This window comes from Ranitomeya variabilis, chromosome 4 (genome assembly GCF_051348905.1).
Source record: "Ranitomeya variabilis isolate aRanVar5 chromosome 4, aRanVar5.hap1, whole genome shotgun sequence".
In the NCBI taxonomy this organism is placed as follows: Eukaryota; Metazoa; Chordata; class Amphibia; order Anura; family Dendrobatidae; genus Ranitomeya; species Ranitomeya variabilis.
This window is the reverse complement of record NC_135235.1, coordinates 346,309,859-346,333,915: the sequence shown is the minus strand read 5'-3', so window position 1 is coordinate 346,333,915 and position 24,057 is coordinate 346,309,859.

Below are 24,057 nucleotides of genomic sequence, written 5' to 3'. Positions count from 1 at the left end.
AAAAAAAAAAAAAAAAAAACTTTCTCGCCCTCTGGGACAGGACCAAATTGAGTGTGTAGTAAATGTCAGGGTATGTTCACACATGCCATATTTGCAGCGTAATCACCGTCCGTTCTCCAACCTCTTCTATCCACAGAACCGCCCACCATGAGAGAGCTCCTGGCTAGACAACAGAGACTGGAGTGGACAGCAGTGCTCCTGCTGGATCAAGTTCAGCAGCAGGGCCGCACACTGCGACACCTGTTGGGCCGTGGGAGGAGATAATTTTTATTTTTTTTTTGTTATTGTTTGTTAATTGTAAGCCCGCAAGGGCAGGGTCCTCTTCCCGCTGTACCAGTCAGTCATTGTTAGTTTTGTTTACTGTAAGTGATATTTGTATTTTGATGTAACCCCTTCTCATGTACAGCACCATGGAATTAATGGTGCTATATAAATAAACAATAATAATAATAATAATTAGTTTGTTAATTGTTTAAAAAAAAAATAATAATAAAAAAAAAAGTGTATATATCAGAGGCGGTGTGGGATGCCTCGTGGCGGCGGCGCTGTGTCTTTTGCTCTTCGAATGTTAAAAAAAAAAAAACAGTCAGCGTATGTCGTACCGATCCCACGAGGACAGGCTAATAAAAATGCCCTATAAAAGTCCCTGCAGCGTACCCCCCATTCACATTAATCACCCTATTCACCCTTCGGCGTACCATACTCTCCGGTACCTGAGTACTCACCTCTGCAGATCTCGCGGCGAAGGTCCTGCAGGCGCTCAGGGCATTTAGACTTCAGATCACCCCATTTTTTTATGATCTGGGCCTTGCTTCGGGTTATTCCAAACTGCTTCCTGAGGCCCTCAGACACCGCACGCACGACTTCCTATTTGTGCTGGTTGCGGTGCAGCTCCAGCCCTGTGGTATTGTACTGCAGCTGATCCATTGTGCCAATCAAGAGCTTCAGCTCCGGGATGCCATTGGTGGATCACGTCGTCTGGCAGCCATATTCAGGATGTCTGGGAACCAAAGCAAGCTAGCGCAGGAACGCACGCTGTAACGTACGTTCGTCATCTCGCCTTCATAGACTACGAGCGTACATTATGTGCCGCTCCGGCGATATGTACACATCCATCGAACGGCATTGACTATGTGCGTTCTTTCCGTGCCGCTCAGGCGTAATAAAATTTACATCTACGACCGGCATATACAATGAGCGTTCAGACCGTGTCGCTCTGGCGAGTTGAAATTAACCCCTTAGGCTCCGAGGGTGGTTTGCACATTAATGACTGGGCCAATTTTTATAATTCTGACCACTGTCCCTTTATGAGGTTATAACTCTGGAACGCTTCAACGGATCTTGGCGATTCTGACATTGTTTTCTCGTGAGATATTGTACTTCATGTTAGTTGTAAAATTTATTCGATATAACTTGTGTTTATTTGTGAAAAAAACGGAAATGTGGCAAAAATTTAGAAAAGTTCACAATTTTCCAACTTTGAATTTTTATGCCCTTAAATCACAGACATACGTCACGCAAAATACTTAATAAGTAACATTTCCCACATGTCTACTTTACATCAGCACAGTTTTGGAACCAAAATTTTTTTTTTCCTAGGGAGTTATAAGGGTTAAAAGTTGACCAGCAATTTCTCATTTTTACAACACCATTTTTTTAGGGACCACATCTCATTTGAAGTCATTTTGAGGGGTCTACAGGTCCTTCTCAAAAAATTAGCATATAGTGTTAAATTTCATTATTTACCATAATGTAATGATTACAATTAAACTTTCATATATTATAGATTCATTATCCACCAACTGAAATTTGTCAGGTCTTTTATTGTTTTAATACTGATGATTTTGGCATACAACTCCTGATAACCCAAAAAACCTGTCTCAATAAATTAGCATATCAAGAAAAGGTTCTCTAAATGACCTATTACCCTAATCTTCTGAATCAACTAATTAACTCTAAACACATGCAAAAGATACCTGAGGCTTTTAAAAACTCCCTGCCTGGCTCATTACTCAAAACCCCCATCATGGGTAAGACTAGCGACCTGACAGATGTCAAGAAGGCCATCATTGACACCCTCAAGCAAGAGGGTAAGACCCAGAAAGAAATTTCTCAACAAATAGGCTGTTCCCAGAGTGCTGTATCAAGGCACCTCAATGGTAAGTCTGTTGGAAGGAAACAATGTGGCAGAAAACGCTGTACAACGAGAAGAGGTGACCGGACCCTGAGGAAGATTGTTGAGAAGGACCGATTCCAGACCTTGGGGAACCTGAGGAAGCAGTGGACTGAGTCTGGTGTGGAAACATCCAGAGCCACCGTGCACAGGCGTGTGCAGGAAATGGGCTACAGGTGCCGCATTCCCCAGGTAAAGCCACTTTTGAACCATAAACAGCGGCAGAAGCGCCTGACCTGGGCTACAGAGAAGCAGCACTGGACTGTTGCTAAGTGGTCCCAAGTACTTTTTTCTGATGAAAGCAAATTTTGCATGTCATTCGGAAATCAAGGTGCCAGAGTCTGGAGGAAGACTGGGGAGAAGGAAATGCCAAAATGCCTGAAGTCCAGTGTCAAGTACCCACAGTCAGTGATGTTGTGGGGTGCCATGTCAGCTGCTGGTGTTGGTCCACTGTGTTTCATCAAGGGCAGGGTCAATGCAGCTAGCTATCAGGAGATTTTGGAGCACTTCATGCTTCCATCGGCTGAAATGCTTTATGGAGATGAAGATTTCATTTTTCAGCACGACCTGGCACCTGCTCACAGTGCCAAAACCACTGGTAAATGGTTTACTGACCATGGTATTACTGTGCTCAATTGGCCTGCCAACTCTCCTGACCTGAACCCCATAGAGAATCTGTGGGATATTGTGAAGAGAAAGTTGAGAGACGCAAGACCCAACACTCTGGATGAGCTTAAAGCCGCTATTGAAGCATCCTGGGCCTCCATAACATCTCAGCAGTGTCACAGGCTGATTGCCTCCATGCCACGCCGCATTGAAGCAGTCATTTCTGCCAAAGGATTCCCGACCAAGTATTGAGTGCATAACTGAACATTATTATTTGATGCTTTTTTTGTTAGTTATTAAAAAACACTTTTATTTGATTGGACGGGTGAAATATGCTAATTTATTGAGACAGGTTTTTTGGGTTATCAGGAGTTGTATGCCAAAATCATCAGTATTAAAACAATAAAAGACCTGACAAATTTCAGTTGGTGGATAATGAATCTATAATATATGAAAGTTTAATTGTAATCATTACATTATGGTAAATAATGAAATTTAACACTATATGCTAATTTTTTGAGAAGGACCTGTATATGATAGAAAATACCCAAGTGTGACACCATTCTAAAAACTGCACCCCTCAAGGTGCACATTCAAGAAGTTTATTAACCCTTCAGGTGTTTCACAGTAATTTTTGGAATGTTTAAATAAAAATTAACATTTGACTTTTTTTCACACAAAATTTACTTCAGCTCCAATTTGTTTTATTTTACCAAGGGTAACAGGAGAAAATGGACCCCAAAAGATGTTGTACAATTTGTCCTGAGTACACCGATACCCCATATAGGTGGAGGTAAACCATTGTTTGGGTGCATGGCAGAGCTCGGAAGGGAAGGAGCGCCATTCGACTTTTCAATGCAAAATTGACCGACGTACTATCCCGTCACTGGGTATTAAGTCCCAGGTCACCTTGACGGGATAGTACGTCATATGGGATTAAGGAGTTAACCACTTTATATAAAAAGAACAACCATGAATAAACGGGAGTAATGCAATACAATTTTATTAAACAAAAGAGAGTTGCCTATTCAAACTATGACATTGTGGAAACCAAAGCATAAAATATAGATTGTTGAGTTTACGCTAAACATACAAGTTTGTTTTTATACGGCGTGATCCTGCCAGGGCACAGCTCCAGAACCATTAAAGTACAGGCAGTATTTTTCTCTACAGTCCCTTGCATCGTCTGCCTGTCTGCCAGATCCCAGCGCTTGAAGACCTGCAAAATTTGCTTCTTGTGTCCGCCATTCCCCAGGCACAATATCTCCGGTTCTTGGGTCCACAGAATCAATAAATGAAGTAGGAGAGTAGGAGCTGGTATCGTAGCGTCTCAGGAAGTTATGCCGCACACAGCATGCCAAAACCACTAAGTCTATAGACGGCAGCTTCAAGTTGATAGCTGTGTGGAAAACTCTAAACCAATTCGCCATAATCCCAAAGGCATTTTCGACCACACGACGGGCCCTAGACAACAGGTAGTTATAGATTCTCCGCTCCGCTGTGAGTGTTCTCTGCGCAAATGGCTTCAGCAGATGTGGATGAAGAGGGAAAGCTTCATCAGCGATGAAAACAAAATTGAGGTTTCCTTTTGTGTCTTCATTTTGTGGCAACTGCAGTTGATTGTTCCTCAAGCCTTCCCCAAATGAAGTGTGTTCCAAAACACCACCATCGGAGACTCGACCATTCATGCCAACATCCACATCCACGAACTCATAGTTCGCATTGACAAGGGCCATGAGGATCAGACTGAAATATCCTTTGTAGTTGTAGAAAAATGATCCCGAGTTGGCTGGTTGCGTGATGCGCTGTGACGTCCGAGGAGACGGACAGAGAGTGGACCCTCTGGGTCACGGTACTGACGCACCCAAGGGCGAGCGGGCCCGGAGGGCTACCCCTATACAGGGACAGTTGGGAGCAGGCCAAAGGAGGTCGAGTACCGCAACAGCTGATGCCAAGAGGGACGGCTCAAAGAAAGGCAGGTTTAGGTATGGCAACAGAAACAAATGGAAGGAAGGAGAAGAGAACCGAAGGCAGGCAAGGGGAATGGAGGAAGGGAAAAACTAGGGAATAGGACTGCAAGAGCTGGAATAGACAGGAACGGGCAGGAGAACGAACCACAAGGACCTGAGTTTAAGCACAAGAAGCACAATAATAATCAGGCGCCTCCATTATGGAGGAGCCGCCTGATATAGCCGTGGGAGGTACCTGATAGGAGGAAGGGGAAGCGTGGAAGAGGTTAAGAGGAGTGAGGAGCGGGCGCCCGCGTCCTAAGGCGCATGTGCGGGGCAGACACAGGGAGAGAGGAAGCGCGGACACCACGCCGGAATCCCCGGACAGCAGGAGGAGGAACCAGGGAACCGGCGCGGCGCAGAGAGCGGCGACTGCCGCGGGAAGAGCCGGCAGGAGCAGGAGCCGCAGCAGCGGGTAAGACAGCAGGAGGAACCGGAGAACCGGCGCGGCACAGAGGGCGGCGGCTGCAGCGGGAAGAGCCGATAGGAGCAGGAGCTGCAGCAGCGGGTATGACATGCGCACATGCTTTCCATCCAAGGCGCCACCGCAGTTTGGAAACTACCACAGCTGCTCAAAATCGGAAGCAATCTTCTTCCAGTCATCCGCCGTCTTGGGAAACTGCAAGATGAAAAGGAAACATGTACAAATTAGGAAAAATATATTGGTGTGCACATACACTCTCATGTGGACATCCTTAGAGTGACTGACGCGCAGTATGGAGTAGTCAAACAAAGTGAACAATCCTGAGTATGCAGGCAGCCATTTTATCAGACTGCTTCACTGACTGAGATAGTTGCTGAACACTATATCGACATAACCTAACACAGCAGCAAAAACCAGTAGTAGGAAACATACAGTCACCTCCATATTATGACTTAAGCTCTGCACAATGGCCTCGCATGTCTCCGGAATCATAACGCTCAGTAAAGGCCTGGAAACAGCAGCGGAAAACTGCAAATTCTGAAGAGACCTTCCTGTGGCCAGGAACCACAGTGTCACCGCCAACCTTTCATCCATGGGCACGGATGCACGCATCGGCGTATCCCACCTTTGTATGAGTGGCGTAACAGCAGCAAGTATTATCTTGAAGGATTCCTCTGACATCCTAAGGTAGTTTCGGAAATCATGAGGGTTGTTATCACGTAGCTCTCTTATGAGACCAATGTGTGACAATGTTGACCTTTTCTGCAGCCAGCTCCTGGTCCACATGTGACGTTTTCATTTTGGACATCTCTCCTCTAGGAGCCGTGCTGCCTCAAACACCAGGGCAGCAGCAACGACAGACCTCTCACCGGAAGTCAGCATACTTGCTAAAAAGAAAACAAATGTACAATAAATACACGTGCTAACAAACAAAATGTTTTGACCATTGATCTAAATACAGGTCCTTCTCAAAAAATTAGCATATAGTGTTAAATTTCATTATTTACCATAATGTAATGATTACAATTAAACTTTCATATATTATAGATTCATTATCCACCAACTGAAATTTGTCAGGTCTTTTATTGTTTTAATACTGATGATTTTGGCATACAACTCTTGATAACCCAAAAAACTTGTCTCAATAAATTAGCATATTTCACCCGTCCAATCAAATAAAAGTGTTTTTTAATAACAAACAAAAAAAACATCAAATAATAATGTTCAGTTATGCACTCAATACTTGGTCGGGAATCCTTTGGCAGAAATGACTGCTTCAATGCGGCGTGGCATGGAGGCAATCAGCCTGTGACACTGCTGAGATGTTATGGAGGCCCAGGATGCTTCAATAGCGGCCTTAAGCTCATCCAGAGTGTTGGGTCTTGCGTCTCTCAACTTTCTCTTCACAATATCCCACAGATTCTCTATGGGGTTCAGGTCAGGAGAGTTGGCAGGCCAATTGAGCACAGTAATACCATGGTCAGTAAACCATTTATCAGTAGTTTTGGCACTGTGAGCAGGTGCCAGGTCGTGCTGAAAAATGAAATCTTCATCTCCATAAAGCATTTCAGCCGATGGAAGCATGAAGTGCTCCAAAATCTCCTGATAGCTAGCTGCATTGACCCTGCCCTTGATGAAACACAGTGGACCAGCACCAGCAGCTGACATGGCACCCCACACCATCACTGACTGTGGGTACTTGACACTGGACTTCAGGCATTTTGGCATTTCCTTCTCCCCAGTCTTCCTCCAGACTCTGGCACCTTGATTTCCGAATGACATGCAAAATTTGCTTTCATCAGAAAAAGTACTTGGGACCACTTAGCAACAGTCCAGTGCTGCTTCTCTGTAGCCCAGGTCAGGCGCTTCTGCCGCTGTTTATGGTTCAAAAGTGGCTTTACCTGGGGAATGCGGCACCTGTAGCCCATTTCCTGCACACGCCTGTGCACGGTGGCTCTGGATGTTTCCACACCAGACTCAGTCCACTGCTTCCTCAGGTTCCCCAAGGTCTGGAATCGGTCCTTCTCCACAATCTTCCTCAGGGTCCGGTCACCTCTTCTCGTTGTACATCGTTTTCTGCCACATTGTTTCCTTCCAACAGACTTACCATTGAGGTGCCTTGATACAGCACTCTGGGAACAGCCTATTTGTTGAGAAATTTCTTTCTGGGTCTTACCCTCTTGCTTGAGGGTGTCAATGATGGCCTTCTTGACATCTGTCAGGTCGCTAGTCTTACCCATGATGGGGGTTTTGAGTAATGAGCCAGGCAGGGAGTTTTTAAAAGCCTCAGGTATCTTTTGCATGTGTTTAGAGTTAATTAGTTGATTCAGAAGATTAGGGTAATAGGTCATTTAGAGAACCTTTTCTTGATATGCTAATTTATTGAGACAGGTTTTTTGGGTTATCAGGAGTTGTATGCCAAAATCATCAGTATTAAAACAATAAAAGACCTGACAAATTTCAGTTGGTGGATAATGAATCTATAATATATGAAAGTTTAATTGTAATCATTACATTATGGTAAATAATGAAATTTAACACTATATGCTAATTTTTTGAGAAGGACCTGTATATATGGTGCTACGGCATAAATGGGGCAGTCCACCGCGCAACAGCTAGATCTGTAAAAGGATAAAATAGGCCACGCTACAGCTGTCTACTTGAGGCGCTCTGGCCTACCCTACTCTCCATAAGGAACAATCGTCCACGCTCCAGCGGTAAACAGGAGGTAACATCCTCGTTGAAGGGCACTATCTGCTACGCTGTAGCTTTGTACATACCTCTTGCGGTAAAAGTCTGTAGTTTAAAGTCCAGGAAATCCAGGAGTTCTGGTTCAAGCACGTGCTCCAGAGAGAAAAGAATACAGCGCTCGACAGCTGCGGTTTTATCAGCCGGGAACAATAGTACTACGTCTGTCGAATGAGCGCACAGGGTCCCTGATCGCAGTAGCATGTCAGACACAGCGAGATCGTAAGTATATCGCTGGAACGTCACAGATTGTGCCATCGTAGCGACCAAAGTGCCACTGTGAGACGGTACCCTTAGGATAAGAGCCAAACCAGATCTCAATTTGCAGACACTGTGTGTTAGGGCTGGCGGAACGCACCGAGTAAATTGTGAGATGATATTTGGTGCGTTCGCAGCCCGGGGTCCACCGTGCAGGAGAGAACCTACTGCTGGCAAATGGCGGCCCTATATGGTGGTTGAAGCGAACTTTATTACTTCACAGAGTGGTCTATAAAGAAAGCACTGTGTCCTATTTAGCTCATAGGGGTACACAGCAACTGCCGAGCAGATAGCAGTCTGTGGTCATACTGTCAAAGAGGCAATCATACAATCTCCTCACCGGAGGAGCCAGTATTCTAGTGGCTTATTTCAGCCGGGGCCCTGAATGCACACATGAATGACCACATTGGCGCAAAACTCATGACATGAATTGATACTAGCGCATGGCCGTGCGGTCATGTGAACCTTTTATAGCTGCAGCAAGGGCAGGACCTTCCCAGAAGGACCAATGGGAGGCTGCCACAGAAGTTGAGCACCTCCAGGACCTTCCTGGAAGACCAATGGGATTTGCTGCAGTATCTAAGCATGTGACCCTTGATCTCCAATGAGAGATCTCACCATGGGCATGCTCAGAAGGGGAAAAGCAGGACTTAGTCCCAAAAATGTCTGCTCACTGCTGCCCAGCACTGGCTGCAATGGCAGAAGCTGGAAAGGCAGCAGTAACCCTTTGCACAGAGTCAGACTGAGCGAGACGCTGGGACCGACGTCTCCGCTGAGCAGGCTACAATGCAGCCGGAGAAGAATGGGAGACCGCAGAGGAGATGGCCTGAGATTCCCCCTGTGCAGAGGCGGGCTCTCGAACCCTAACACTGTGTTTCGGGGTACTGCCCCTCGTCAGTGCAAAGTGGAGATCTAGTTTGGCTGAGTGAGAGGTGTCTGACCGGGATCCAAGAAATATTGTTTCTTGACTGTTAGCATTGCTACTTCCAATAGGTGGCACTAGAGTTCTAGCCCTCTTCCTCTCTGAAGAGACAATTTGCATATTTCTCAGAGTATTGTGGCTTTAAGTCTCCTCACCTCGACGTGCTTAACATGTCACTCTCCGCAAGGAGAAATGATACTTCTTGGATCCTATTGTAAAACAATGGGGAGACAAAGAGCGCAATAGGGTCTTATCCATGTTACACAGAAGAGAATATACACCAAATTTGCTCACCTGGTTAGGATGAGATTAGAGTAGCAGGTGTGGTATTTCCTGATGAAGGGGGCATGAGACCCCTGAAACGCGTTAAATAAAACCACTGTGAATCAACTATACTCTCCTGAAATTCAACTTAGCGGCAGCGCAGAATTTTAACTACAAATTTCCCTTTGAAGACATTAATTCTTGGATCCTAGCATACTGAAAGAGTTAGCAAAGGAAATTGCAAAACCACCAGCCAGAATCTTTGAAAAATCCTGGAGAACAGGAGAAGTCCCAGAAGATTGGAGAAGGGCAAATGTTGTCCCTATCTTCAAAAAAGAAAAGAAGATGGAGCCAGGAAATTATAGGCCAGTAAGCCTTACTTCTATACCAGGAAAGATATTAGAACAAAGCACTAAACAGCTTGTATATGAGTACTTGGATAAGAATTCAGTAATTAACCAGAGCCAAGATGGGTATGTAGCAAACAAGTCATGCCAGACTAATTTAATTTCCTTCTATGATGTAATCACTGACTGGGTGGATCAAGAAAATGCAGCAGACATAGTATATCCTGACATCAGTCAAGCATTTGATAAAGTATTTCATGCTGTCCTTATTGAAAAAAATTACGAAGTATGGGATTGACAAGGCTATGGTTAGATGGTTTCATAAGTGGCTCAGTAGTCGTACTCAAAGAGTGGTAATAAATGGTTGCACATCCAATTGGAAGAGTGTTTCAAGTGGAGTACCAAAAATTTCTGTCCTGGCCCCAGTGTTGTTCAATATTTTTATAATCTAGATAAGGGAACTGAATGTAAGCTAATCAAATTTGTAGATGATGCAAAGCTAGGAGGGATAGTTAACACTAGAGAAGACATAGAAATGATTCAGAAGGATCTAGATAAGCTTGAACAATGGGCAGCTCCACATAGAATGGAATTTAACAGGAAGAAATGCAAGATTCTAGATCTGGACAAGAAAAGCTAAAATTTCATCTACAGAATGGGAGGAATAGCACTTAGCATCAGCATGTCTGGAAAAGTCTTGGGCAAACAAATAGATCACAGATTGCACATGAGTCAACAGTGTGATGCAGCAGCAAAACAGGCAATCACAGTTCTAGGATGTATTAAGAGAAGCATAGTCAAGACCAAATTAATTATCCCCCTCTACTTATCCTTGGTCAGGCCTCATCTCAAATACGGTGTCCAGTTCTGAGCACCACATTTTAAATAAGACATTGAAAAACTGGAGTAAGTTCAAAGAATAGCTGCCAATATGGTGAGCAGACTGCAAAGTATGTCATATGAGGAACAGGTAAAGGATCTGGGAATGTTTAGCTTGCAAAAAAGAAGGCTAAGAGGAGACTTAATAGCTGTCTACAAATATCTGAAGGGATGTCAAGGTGTAGAGGGATCATCATTATTCTCATTTGCACAGAGAATAACAAGACGCAATGGAATTAAACTGAAAGGGAGAAGATACAAAACTTTTTTGACAGTGAGGGTGATCAATGAGTACAACAGGCTGCCACAAGAGGTGGGGAGTTCTCCTTCAATGGAAGTCTTCAATCAGAGGCTGGACAGACATGTGTTTGAGATGGTTTAGTGAATCCTGCATTTTTATTGAGCAGGGGGTTGCACACGATGACCCTGGAGGTCCCTTCCAACTGTAGCATTTGATGATTCTATGATTCTATGTCACAGTCTCTCAAAGAAGTTTAGTCAACTGAAGAATAAGGATAAAAGGGGCAGTGTAACATTTAGCTACTTTTGTTATTGGGATACTTCAGTGAAGGGCTAGAAGGAAATAGGAGCGCAATAGGGTCTTATCTGGGTATAAATAGATAAATTCCAATCAAATTTAAGGTACCTTCACACTAAACAACTTTACAACGAGAACGACAACGATCCGTGACGTTGCAGCTTCCTGGATAGCGATCTCGTTGTGTTTGACACGCAGCAGCGATCTGGATCCCGCTGTGATATCGCTGGTCGGAGCTAAAAGTCCAGAACTTTATTTGGTTGTCAGATCAGCGTGTATCGTCGTGTATGACAGCAAAAGCAATGATGTCAGCAATGTTAAACATGGAGCTAACGACCTGTGAGAACGATAAGTGAGTCACCACTACGTCACAGGATCGCTCCTGCATCGTTGTGGAGCTGCTGTGTTTGACATCTCTACAGCGACCTAAACAGCGACGCTGCAACGATCGGCTCGTTGTCTATATCGCTGCAGCGTCGCTGAGTGTGACGGTACCTTTACTCACCAGATCCAGCCCTTACAAAGGCTTATAGAGACTTAAGCTGCTGCAGATCCACCGGTTTCCTCGTGACCACACCAAAGATTAAAAAATGGGATATAGAGGTGGATTCTTCTCTGCGCCGCTCATAAACTTAGAAGTCGAATTCAGTAATGCAAAGAAAAAGTGGCTTTCTTTCAACGTGTTTCGGAGCACCATGGCTCCTTCATCAGGATACCACATGAAAAATACATAGATACATGTTTGGCAGTTCTTAAATACATTCAAAGTGTATGAGTGGTGCAGAGAAGAATCCACCTCTATATGCCATTTTTTATGATTGGGATACTCGGGATATTTTAAGAAATTAGATTTTGATCCTAGTTTAAAATGTACAGAAAAAGGAACAAACAAACTAAATTAGCTTTTCCTATTTTAAATTTTGTAAACAATGTCATTTTGGACATCTATTTACTGTAAAGAAGATGCATAAGCTTTATGTCTTTTTTTCAAGCCCTGAAAGTTAACTGTTTACTGCCAATGTGGTTTGGGAGTTCAATAGATAAAATTATTAAATTCACCATTATGCATACTGTGCAGTACAACATGAAAGGTTACTGTTTTAGGCTGGTTAGTACAATGAAAGTGATACCAATTTTGTAGGATTTTATGTTTTGTATTTTTTAAAATAATTTGTTTCTGTGTTGCTATATGATGACTATCTTGAAAGCTTCTCTGAGGGAGAAGCGGGGCGCTTCAGTCTCCTAAATTACTTACTTTTTAGGGGGGCTTTTGAGCAATCAGTGGGATCTCAGGATCAGGACCCCTACCTATCCACAGAAAATTAAAGTGCCTGCAAAATGTATTTTTTTTTAGTTTTAGTTTCTCTCAAAATCTCATTACATAACCTTGCAAGGATCACTAACTTTATATTTTTACTTACAAATCTGTAGAATAATTTCAAACTAATGCTGAAAACTTCAGACAATCCTGCATGGTTACACTAGCTATGTTACTTTTAAGTTGTGATGGAATTCAAAACTTTAAAATCATGAAGGACTAAATAAATGTATTTCCATCAAATAAAATGGTAACATGATATATTGTTCCAGGAGCAAGATGGTTTCCTGTTAATGTATCACAAGACACTAGCACATTTACTAGATATCATCCTGCAATCTCATATTGCATTTTGACAAGATTTTTTTCCACCTGAGCTGTAGAGAAATGATCCCGGGTTCTCCTCCCACGCAGTTACAACAGCTGTTTTTTTCCACACACTCTATTCTCTGTTCATCCAATTCTATAAATAATTTCACACTAGGCTTTTTTAGAGAAGGTCAGCTGTCTTTTCAATAGAACAGGATAAATATTTATTCATAGCTAATTAGGCCTCTTTTATTTAAATGCTATTATTTCAGTATGTGTTAAATAATTATCAAAGTTCAAGTTAAAAGATAAAACTGCATACAAAAATGCACAAACCTATACTGTGAATTGTAATTAAATAATAGCCTTTAAAGGAAATCTGCCAGAAACTTTAATAAAACAAAGCAAAGTCCAGCTCACCATAGTTGACATCTCTGAATATTCGGAGCACGGAACCGCTGTGTCAGGGTGTGGAGGGATCAAAGAAAAAAGGAAAATCCAGCTCACCGAAATAGTGAAAAAAACGTGTCGTTCCTTTATTCACTTCAATAGTATATGTGGAGGATAAAAACATCAGCAACAACAGAAATAAAAACAGTATCAACGCGTTTCTGGTGACAGAGCACCCTTAATCATGATATCTGTTATAAGATTTGTCTCATACCTTTATACCAAGATCCGGTGAACACACCGATGCTGCAGTTGATTAGCATAATTACAATTGTTGAAAAAGTAAAAACACATGTGAGTGCATGCAAAGCAAGATATAAGACAAGCCAGAAAACACAAAAACAAGTAAAATGGCTAGATGGGAATACAGAATGTTGATCACACAATTGTAAAGTATTAGAAAAAATTATTACTGCAGAAATACAGAATATAATTTAACACAATTATATGAGAATGATGAATTTCATCAAAATAATCTGACATCAGATATAAGAGCAAGCTTAATCCTAAGCAATGTCCACATTGTAACCTGGTATTCTATGCTGGCAACAAAAAAAAAAAAAAAATTTAAACAAAAGACCTAGCGCTATAAATTATATAGAGTAAAAGCTGGGTATTAATTCAAAGCATTATGTAGATAAGTTACAATGCGGACTCTTCTGTTCAAAGAATCTGAATGGACATATAAATGGACTAGTAGTTAAATGCTCTGGGGTGGAGACCAAGGGGCCAAGCGAGTCATGTTAGACCGCCTGTAAGAAGTTCAATCACTGGAACAGAAGTGAAAAGCCACATTATGAAGACAGGATCTATACTTGGGCTATAAATAAGGACCTGCCAAGAGAGAAAAAACAAACAAAAAAAAACAAAATTAAATTTTTCTTACTATTATATATATAAAGGAAAAGATTAATAAAAGAGCATAATATCCTTTCTTTTGTTAAGACCATGTGGTGTTCTGGTCCCGAGTTTAAAGATCCACCAGGTTACTCTATTTCTCAAAATAACCTCTGTGTCTCAGTTTCTGAAAGGGTTTTCAACACAATAGACATATGATTCCTCCCATCAACTCATCACCAGATTAGCGAGGGAAGGCGAATATTTGGCCCCCATTGAAACACCGCTAATTTGCATATAGTAAGCCTGGTTGAAGCAAAAAAAGTTTGTGGTCATAAGGAAAAAAGTTACTTCTATCACGTAAGACTGAAGATCTGGAGAAAAATTGCCGTATTTTTCCATATGAAATTTGAGTGCGTATAACGCTACCTCGTGTGGTATAGACGTATATAAGGAAACAACATCTGAGGTGATCCACGAAAAGTTAGACTGCCAGGAGAAATCCTTCATGATATTAAGGATGTCTGTGCTGTCCCTTAGATGACAGTCTAACTTTTCGTGGATCACCTCAGATGTTGTTTCCTTATATACGTCTATAGGCTTACTATATGCAAATTAGCGGTGTTTCAATGGGGGCCAAATATTTGCCTTCCCTCGCTAATCTGGTGATGAGTTGGTGGGAGGAATCATATGTCTATTGTGTTGAAAACCCTTTCAGAGACTGTATATGTTGGTACGGTAGATACATCGATGATATCATTATGATTTGGAATTCCGATGTATCTACCGTACAGGATTTAACCAATTATTTCAATTGTAACCCTTTTAATCTTAAATTCACTGCTCGTCAGGAATCCACATGTATAGAGTTTTTAGATCTAAAACTCAGGGGTGTATCAAATTTTCCTGTCATTACATCCACTTTCAGAAAAACCACAGCAGGTAACACGATATTGCGGGCTAATAGTCACCATCCCAAACACACGATCAAAAGTATACCCGTAGGTGAAATGGTAAGAGCCAAACGTAACTGCAGCATGCAGGAAGATTACTATCAGGAGGTTGAGAATATCAAGGACAGACTCACACAGAGAGGATATAGCCAATGGCACTTACAAAGAGCTGAAAAAATAGTTGCACAAAGACCGCGCTTTAAATCTAAACAAAATAAAGGCACACGTCCCACAAACCCTATTACTGTGGTCTTTCAGTACAGCAATCAATTCTCTTTGATCAGTAAACTGATCAGAAATAATTTGAATATTCTGAAAGAAGATCCAGATATAGCTGAAATTCTTAAAAGTGGATGTAGAATTGTATCTAGAAAAGCACCCTCCCTGGGTTCCAGCCTGTCACCGAGTTCTTTGGATACTCCCCATACCCAGCCTGCTAATTGGCTTAGTACTAAGGGCTTCCATAAATGTGGGGCTACAACTTGCAAAATCTGCAAATTTTCAAAAAAATGTCTTGACTTCACTGATGCTGGCAATCAGAAAACGTACACAATTAAAACTTTCCTGAATTGTAATACAAAGAACGTAGTTTACATCATGGAATGCTCCGCCTGCCACCTGAAATATGTTGGCAGTACTATACGCCCACTGAAGACGAGAATACGGGAACACATTTATGATGTAGAGAATGTCAACATGAATAGGAATACATCCCAGGTCTCACAACATTTTATTAATCAACATCAATCTAATTTGGAGTCACTGAGAGTCTATGCGATTGAAAAAACGCACAAACCGTTCAGAGGAGGAGACACAGAGGTTATTTTATTTTATTTTAAACTCGGGACCAGAACACCACATGGTCTTAACAAAAGGAAGGATATTATGCTCTTTTATTAATCTTTTCCTTTATATATATAATAGTAAGAAAAATTTAATTTTGGATTTTTTTGTTTTTGGTTTTTTTTTTCTCTCTCGGCAGGTCCTTATTTATAGCCCAAGTATAGATCCTGTCTTCATAATGTGGCTTTTCACTTCTGTTCCAGTGATTGAATTTCTTACAGGCGGTCTAACATGACTCGCTTGGCCCCTTGGTCTCCACCCCAGAGCATTTAACTACTAGTCCATTTATATGTCCATTCAGATTCTTTGAACAGAAGAGTCCGCATTGAAACTTATCTACATAATGCTTTGAATTAATTCCCAGCTTTTACTCTATATAATTTATAGCGCTAGGTCTTTTGTTTAATTTTTTTTTTCCTATCGCCACGACAGCACCCCTACGAGAGAGGGGATCCGCCCACCTTCCGGACAGGAACCTACAGGATTTAAAGGGGCGGTCCCCCTCACCACTCCAGTTTGGGTTCCTGTCCGGACGGCGGGAGCCTGCAGAAAGGAAAGTTACCCGGGCCTCCATGCCTCTGCGCGGTATCTTTTAGGAACGGCAGAATCGGGGGCTCGGAGGCAGCGTCGGGGGTGTACTGCTGGCAGACCCCCCCTCGTCTGGTCAAGAGGATCGCGTCCCAGGAGTCAGGCGGTGCCGTCCTGTTCCGCAGTGGAGCGCGGTACACACCGGCGCTGGTGAACCCGGAAGTAGTTCTTACACTTCCGGGGTAAGCCGGGGGAGGAGCAACGCTGCAGCGTCGTAAAAGAGCGCCGCGTTTGAAACAATGCGTGCAGCTATGTCCTCAGTCGGGGACGCCGAGCACCCTCAGGGAGAGGGAACGGAGCAGCGCAGTAAAGACGGTAGCGGTCGTTCTAGACGAAGCAGCAGCAGCGTGGTACGGGGGCAACGTGCGAGCGCCCCAGCGTCACATTTGAATCCCACTCCTCCAGAATCGGTATTCACAAAGTCAGCCTTATGGTGAGTGTTAAACAAAAACTCCTGGTGCTGATATGGTCTGTTATTGTGTGCTTTGTTTTAGGGGAAAAGAACAACTAAATCTAAGCACAAGCAATGTGCTCTATGCACGACTCCAATGCCTGACAGTTATACCAAGAGACTGTGTCAAGCTTGCATATGTCAGACCTTAGAAGAGGAAGCTCCCCTCCGGTCATCAGACCTTAGAGCGGTCATCAGGGAGGAAATAAGCTATTCCCTTAAAAGCAGCCGCCAGGGAAGGTCGGGCAGGGACATATCTCCAGGGTCTAGTCTGTCCCTGCAGGAAGGGGAATGTTCCCGCTCCTCATCTCCATCCTCCTCAGATGAAGAGGGAAGGCCTTGTTTCTCGGTGGATAACATGGACGCGTTAGTTAAAGGAGTCCGAGCTACCATGGGTGTTACAGAGAGCAAGGAACCAAGGTCCGCACAGGACATAATGTTTGCGGGCTTGTGCCAGAGGAGTCGTAAAGCGTTCCCAGTTGTGGATACAGTTAAAACCCTTATAAAGCGAGAATGGGACAAGCAGGATAAAGGTTTCCTGCCGTCATCAGCCAAGAGGAGGTATCCCTTTGAGGACAATGATCTGGCAGAATGGATGAAAGTCCCGAAGGTGGACGCAGCGGTAGCTTCCACATCTAAAGCCGGTACCTTACCACTGGAGGATGTGGGCCTTCTAAAAGATCCGTCCGATAGGAAGGCGGACATGTTTTTGAAAAAAGTATGGGAGTCATCTGCGGGGGCGTTCAAACCTGCTATCTCTAGCACTTGTACGGCTAGATCCGCTATGGTGTGGATATCCCAGCTGGAGGAGCAGCTGAAATCCAAGGTGCCCAGAGACAAGATGCTGAACTCCCTTTCGCAAATACGGGATGGTGTGGCGTATTTAGCGGACGCGTCAGTGGATTCCTTGAAATTAGCAGCGAGATCGGCGGGTCTCTCAAATGCTGCTCGCAGAGCCCTATGGCTCAAGACCTGGAAAGGGGATGCCCAGGCGAGAGCTAAACTGTGTACAATACCGTGTAGGGGTGAGTACCTGTTTGGCCCAGTATTGGATGACATCCTAGCTAAGGCTGAGGATAGGAAGAAAGGTTTTCCTAAAACTTTCAATCCTACATTTAGGAATACCTTCAGAAGACGCTTCCAATACAGAAGACCTTACCACAACCGAGATTGGGAACCAACGGACCCAAAAAAGAAAGGTTCGGACCTTAATACCTCATCATCTTCCTCAAGAAGAAGAAGAAATTATCGCTAATAAAGATCTTCCAGTAGGGGGCAGATTAAAATATTTCTATGCTCAGTGGGCTAAAATAACTGCAAGTAACTGGGTTTTAGGTATAATTAATTCAGGTTTAAAATTAGAGTTCCGGGATAGACCTTCTGATTTTTATATTTTGACTGCCCCCGATTCCTTACACCAACAAGAGGCCCTTGAGAAAGAGGTCCAGACGTTAATACGGAAGAAAGTTATAGTAGAGGTTCCTAAACATCAGCAGGGGAAAGGGTTCTATTCCCCTTTATTTTTAATCTCCAAACCAGATGGATCTTTTCGAACCATCATAAATTTACGGAGATTGAACAAACATCTACAATATCATGCCTTTAAGATGGAATCTATTAAAACGGCATCTAAACTTCTTTTTCCCAGATGTTATATGACAGTCCTGGATTTAAAGGATGCGTATTACCATCTGCCCATTCACCAGGATTATCAACAATTCCTCAGAATGGCGGTGCGCTTAAACGATCAGGTCAGACATTTTCAGTTTACTGCAATGCCATTTGGTCTATCTATGGCACCAAGAGTATTTACTAAGGTCATGGCGGAAGTGATGGCCTATGTCAGAGAACAGGATACGTTAATTGTACCCTACTTGGATGACTTCCTGGTAGTGGGAAATTCGTATTTCCAGTGTGGTGGTCGCCTAAATCATGTAATATCTTCCTTACAGGACTTGGGTTGGATAGTCAATATGGAAAAATCAAGATTGGAACCATCAATGACTCAGACTTTCCTAGGCATTCTGCTAAATTCGGAAGAGCAACTATGTTTCCTTCCAGAAGAGAAAAAGCAGAAAATTCTGCACAAAGTCAGTACGGTAACAAGAAAACCAGTTCTGACTTTGAGAGACGCTATGTCCCTGCTGGGGTCCTTAACGTCTTGCATACCAGCCGTTCAGTGGGCTCAATTCCACACTCGGGTGTTGCAGGCCCAGGTCTTGAATGCAGAGAGCAGGCTTCAAGGGCAATTAAGCAGAAAACTCAGGCTGTCTGCCGCCACTCTACACAGTCTGAGATGGTGGTTAAACAAGCGACATTTAGGAAAAGGAGTACGTTGGAGTATAATTCCAGACAGCGTGGTTACAACCGATGCCAGTCTCATAGGATGGGGAGCTCATATAGGAGATGTTTGGACTCAAGGGCAATGGTCTCTCTTAGAGGCCCAGGAGTCCTCCAATTGGAAGGAGCTCACGGCAGTAAAAAAGGCCCTTTTCAGGTTACTACCAACTCTGCAGGATTCGCATGTAAGAGTCCAATCAGACAACACAACAGTGGTAGCGTATCTCAACCATCAGGGAGGTACAAGGTCAAGATCGCTAATGAACACCACTACAGACATCTTCAACATAGCCGAAACCCATTTTCGCTCTCTGTCAGCCGTTCACATTCAGGGAGTGCTCAACACAGAGGCAGATTACCTCAGCCGTCATTCTCTGCATCAGGGGGAATGGGTTCTAAGTCGACGGGTGTTCAAACGGATAGTAGACCTATGGGGACTGCCCGTTATAGATCTATTTGCAACGAGAGCGAACAGACAGACCAACAGATTTGCTTCTCTTCGGGTGGCGGACAAGCCCTGTATAATAGACTCCCTTCAAATACACTGGGATTTCCCTCTGGCTTATGCGTTCCCCCCAATGTGTCTGATCCCTATAGTACTCAGGAAGATCAGGGAAGAGAGGGCGAGAGTGATCCTGATTGCCCCCTTTTGGCCCAGGAGGGCATGGTTCTCGTTGCTCAGGACAATGTCTGTAACCGATCCCTGGGTATTGCCAGTCAGTCCGGAGCTTCTTTCGCAGGGTCCATTCCGTTACCCCAATGTGGAATCCCTGCATCTGACGGCGTGGAATTTGAGAGGGAGTTATTGAGGAGAAGAGGGTTTTCAGAGGCTCTGATAGCTACCCTTTTAAATAGTCGAAAAGAGATTACTACCAAGATCTATGCTAAGACTTGGAAAAAATTCCTTGCCTTCTACCAGAAACCCTTTTCAGGCAAGGTTCCAATTCTGGCTATTCTGGAATTCTTACAGAAGGGCCGAGAATTGGGCTTGGCAGTAAATACCCTTAGAGTCCAAATTTCAGCTCTGGGGGCATTATATAGCAGTGATGTGGCAGGGAACAGATGGGTATCCAGATTTATTAAGGCCACTGAACGTTCTAATCCAGTGCATGTGCCCAGTCTGCCACCATGGGATTTAAGTTTAGTTTTGGATGCCTTAACTGAACCCCCCTTTGAGCCAATTGATTCAGTCTCCATTAAATTTTTAACTTTAAAAACCGCCCTCCTAGTTGCCCTAACTTCTGCTAGGAGAGTGAGTGATTTGCAGGCTTTATCGGTAGATTCCCCTTATTTAATGGTCTTTCAGGATAGGATCGTGTTAAAACCAGATCCAGCATATCTACCAAAAGTAGCTTCCAAGTTTCATAGAAGCCAGGAAATAGTTTTACCATCATTTTGTGACAATCCAGTCTCAGCTGAGGAGCGGAAATGCCATATGTTAGACGTTAGAAGAACGCTGTTAGAGTACCTCCACAAAACAGAGCCAGGGAGGCAGAGTAGGGCTCTGTTTGTTTCCTTTCAGAACCCGAGAAAGAGGGCGAGGGTAACGAAAGCGTCTATCGCCAGATGGATAAGAGATGCCATATATCTTGCTTATATTGCCAAAGGCCAAACACCACCAGATGGCATCAGAGCCCACTCCACTCGAGCCATGGCCTCATCCTGGGCGGAAAGAGCGGACGTCTCCATAGACGTGATATGTAAGGCGGCAACCTGGTCATCTCCTTCCACCTTTTATAGACATTACCGTCTTGACCTATCAGAGGCCAATTTAACTTTTGGCCGTTCAGTACTTAGTACTGTAATCCCTCCCAGGTGATTGATCTTTGAAAATCTCTCGCAGGGGTGCTGTCGTGGCGATAGGAAAACCGGTTTTTACGTACCGGTAATAGGATTTTACGGAGCCACGACAGCACCCGCACATTCCCCCCCGTAGTTAATCACTGGTTTCCTGCACTCTATTAAAAGGTGTGCCATTAGTTATCACTCTTTAGAGGTGATGGTATTTAGTAATGTTTAAGTATATATGTTTATGTACTAACTCAATGGGCGGTGTCCCTTATACTCTGAAACACAAACTGGAGTGGTGAGGGGGACCGCCCCTTTAAATCCTGTAGGTTCCTGTCCGGAAGGTGGGCGGATCCCCTCTCTCGTAGGGGTGCTGTCGTGGCTCCGTAAAATCCTATTACCGGTACGTAAAAACCGGTTTTTTTTTTGGTTTTTTTTTTGTTTTGGTTTTTTTTTGGTTTTTTTTTTGGGGGGGGGGTTGGGTTTTTTTTTTTTTTTGTTGATGCCAGCATAGAATACCAGGTTACAATGTGGACATTGCTTAGGATTAAGCTTGCTCTTATATCTGATGTCAGATTATTTTGATGAAATTCATCATTCTCATATAATTGTGTTAAATTATATTCTGTATTTCTGCAGTAATAATTTTTTCTAATACTTTACAATTGTGTGATCAAAATTCTGTATTCCCATCTAGCCATTTTACTTGTTTTTGTGTTTTCTGTCTTGTCTTATATCTTGCTTTACATGCACTCACATGTGTTTTTACTTTTTCAACAATTGTAATTATGCTAATCAACTGCAGCACCGGTGTGTTCACCGGATCTTGGTATAAAGGTATGAGACAAATCTTATAACAGATATCATGATTAAGGGTGCTCTGTCACCAGAAACGCGTTGATACTGTTTTTATTTCTGTTGTTGCTGATGTTTTTATCCTCCACATATACTATTGAAGTGAATAAAGGAACGACACACGTCTTTTTCACTATTTCGTTGAGCTGGATTTTCCTTTTTTCAGAAACTTTAACCCCACTCCACCCCATCCCCAAATCATGCTGTATTTCCTACCTTGTAGCTCACTCCTCCAACTTATTGACAGATTGTTCGCTCTGGTACTTGGCCACTGACTTGTCAATCAGTCATGGGAGGTTGGTGCTAAGTAGGGAACACAGCATGAGGCAGAGAATCCAGAAGTGTATTGTTAAGGCCCCAATGTGCATCCAGGCACAACTTCAAAATGTAATTTCTCACTACTGGAGCAGTGCTTTGGGGTCACAAAGAGAATAAACTTATCATATAAAGGGCTACACAGCCATATAAATGAATTGGAAGGGTTAACGTTTCGGACATATTCCTATAAAATAAAAGCATATTTTCCTTAATGTTTGACAGAATAGCTTTTTTATGCATTTTTTAATCCAACTCTGGAAATCCAATGTGAAATAATGACCAATCATTGTCAGCAGTTATTTAATTTGATTGGCACAGAAAAATAGCAGGAGTTCAATAAACACAGTCATAGAAAGGAGATTGCACAGGATTTGCAGTGGGAATGGCAATATAATAGAATTATAGTTATAATTATTCGATAAACAACTGTTAAGGAATAAGAAAAACTTTTTGAGAATCTTTAGTGATCTTTAGGCTTTGTGCACATGATGCATTTTTGCGGCATTTTTTTCTGGGCGGAAATGGTCCAAAAACGCAATGGAATCCTTAAGCAAGGAAATTCAATGACAATCTTGAAGTGTTGTGCTCATGATGAGTAAAATTTCCATGCGTATTTGCAGTGTGTTTTTTTCTGCAGCATGTCAATTCTTTTTGCGTTTCCGTAGCCTTTCTACACCCATTGACTTCAATTGAGTCAGTCAAATCAGAAGCAAAAACACAGGTATACAAATCTTTGCAGATTTGCTGAGGCTTTTTTGCATTTTACCATCTTTCTATGATGTTTCCCACCCTGTCATCTGTGTGACAGTGTGGGAAACACGGCGCGGTAGTTCTTCTATGTGGTAATGCTACCGCTGCTAACACTGTCGGTTAGAGTGCTGAGGGGTCATGCTGTCAGATGTCAGCATGACCCCACAGCTGTAACTGTAATCTGCAGTAAAGTTACTGCTTGTACTGTCAGTCAGAGTGCTGCGGGATCATGCTGTCAGATGCCTGCGTGACCCTGCAGCTGTGACTGTGACCTGCAGGCATGGGCTGATGAGACTACTGCTCCCATCAGGTTATGTCTGCTAACAGTGACAGCAGGTGCTGCTGAAGGGAGACGTAGTATCATCTGCCAGCGCCTGTGCTCACAGTTAAAAAAAATTACATACTGTACATATTCAAATAAAAATAAAAAAACATTCTCACCTAACACCAAATCCCCGATGCCCTCATCTCCAAGAAATAATTTAAAATAACAAACCAATACATATTCACCTGTCCACAGTAATCCAGGTAATCCCGAGTGTCTCACGGGATCTCAAGTGTAGAACAGTCACATCAGCTCTACCCGGTTGCCAGCAATACACTGACAGGAGGTAACCGCTACCACGGTGTATCACTGAGCTGCCATGAGAGTTCATCAGAGTTCAGTCCAGTGCTCTCACTTATGGCACCCCTGCAAGAGAACTTTCCCACGCAGCAGTGGTGCCATAAGGGAGATCGCCAAAGCTGATCAGCTGATGAACTCCGGTGAACTCTCTCATGACAGCTCAGGGATACACTGCGGGAGCGATTACCTCCTGTCAGTGCATCGCTGACTGTCCTTGTGAGCAGTCACCTTCTCTGCGGACAGGTGAGGAATATTGTGGTTTATTATTTTATTTTTGCTGCAGGAGACAAAGGCTGCGATGCATTAGGCATTCGGCGAGTATGGTTTAATTAATATTAATTAAGCATCATATCCAGATTGGAACACATTCTATATATTGGGCCTCCTGATGAGCCAGAGGGGCAAAACATGTTGAGGCAGAACTGGTGGGTGGTGTTGCATGGATGAGTACGATCAAGTTTATA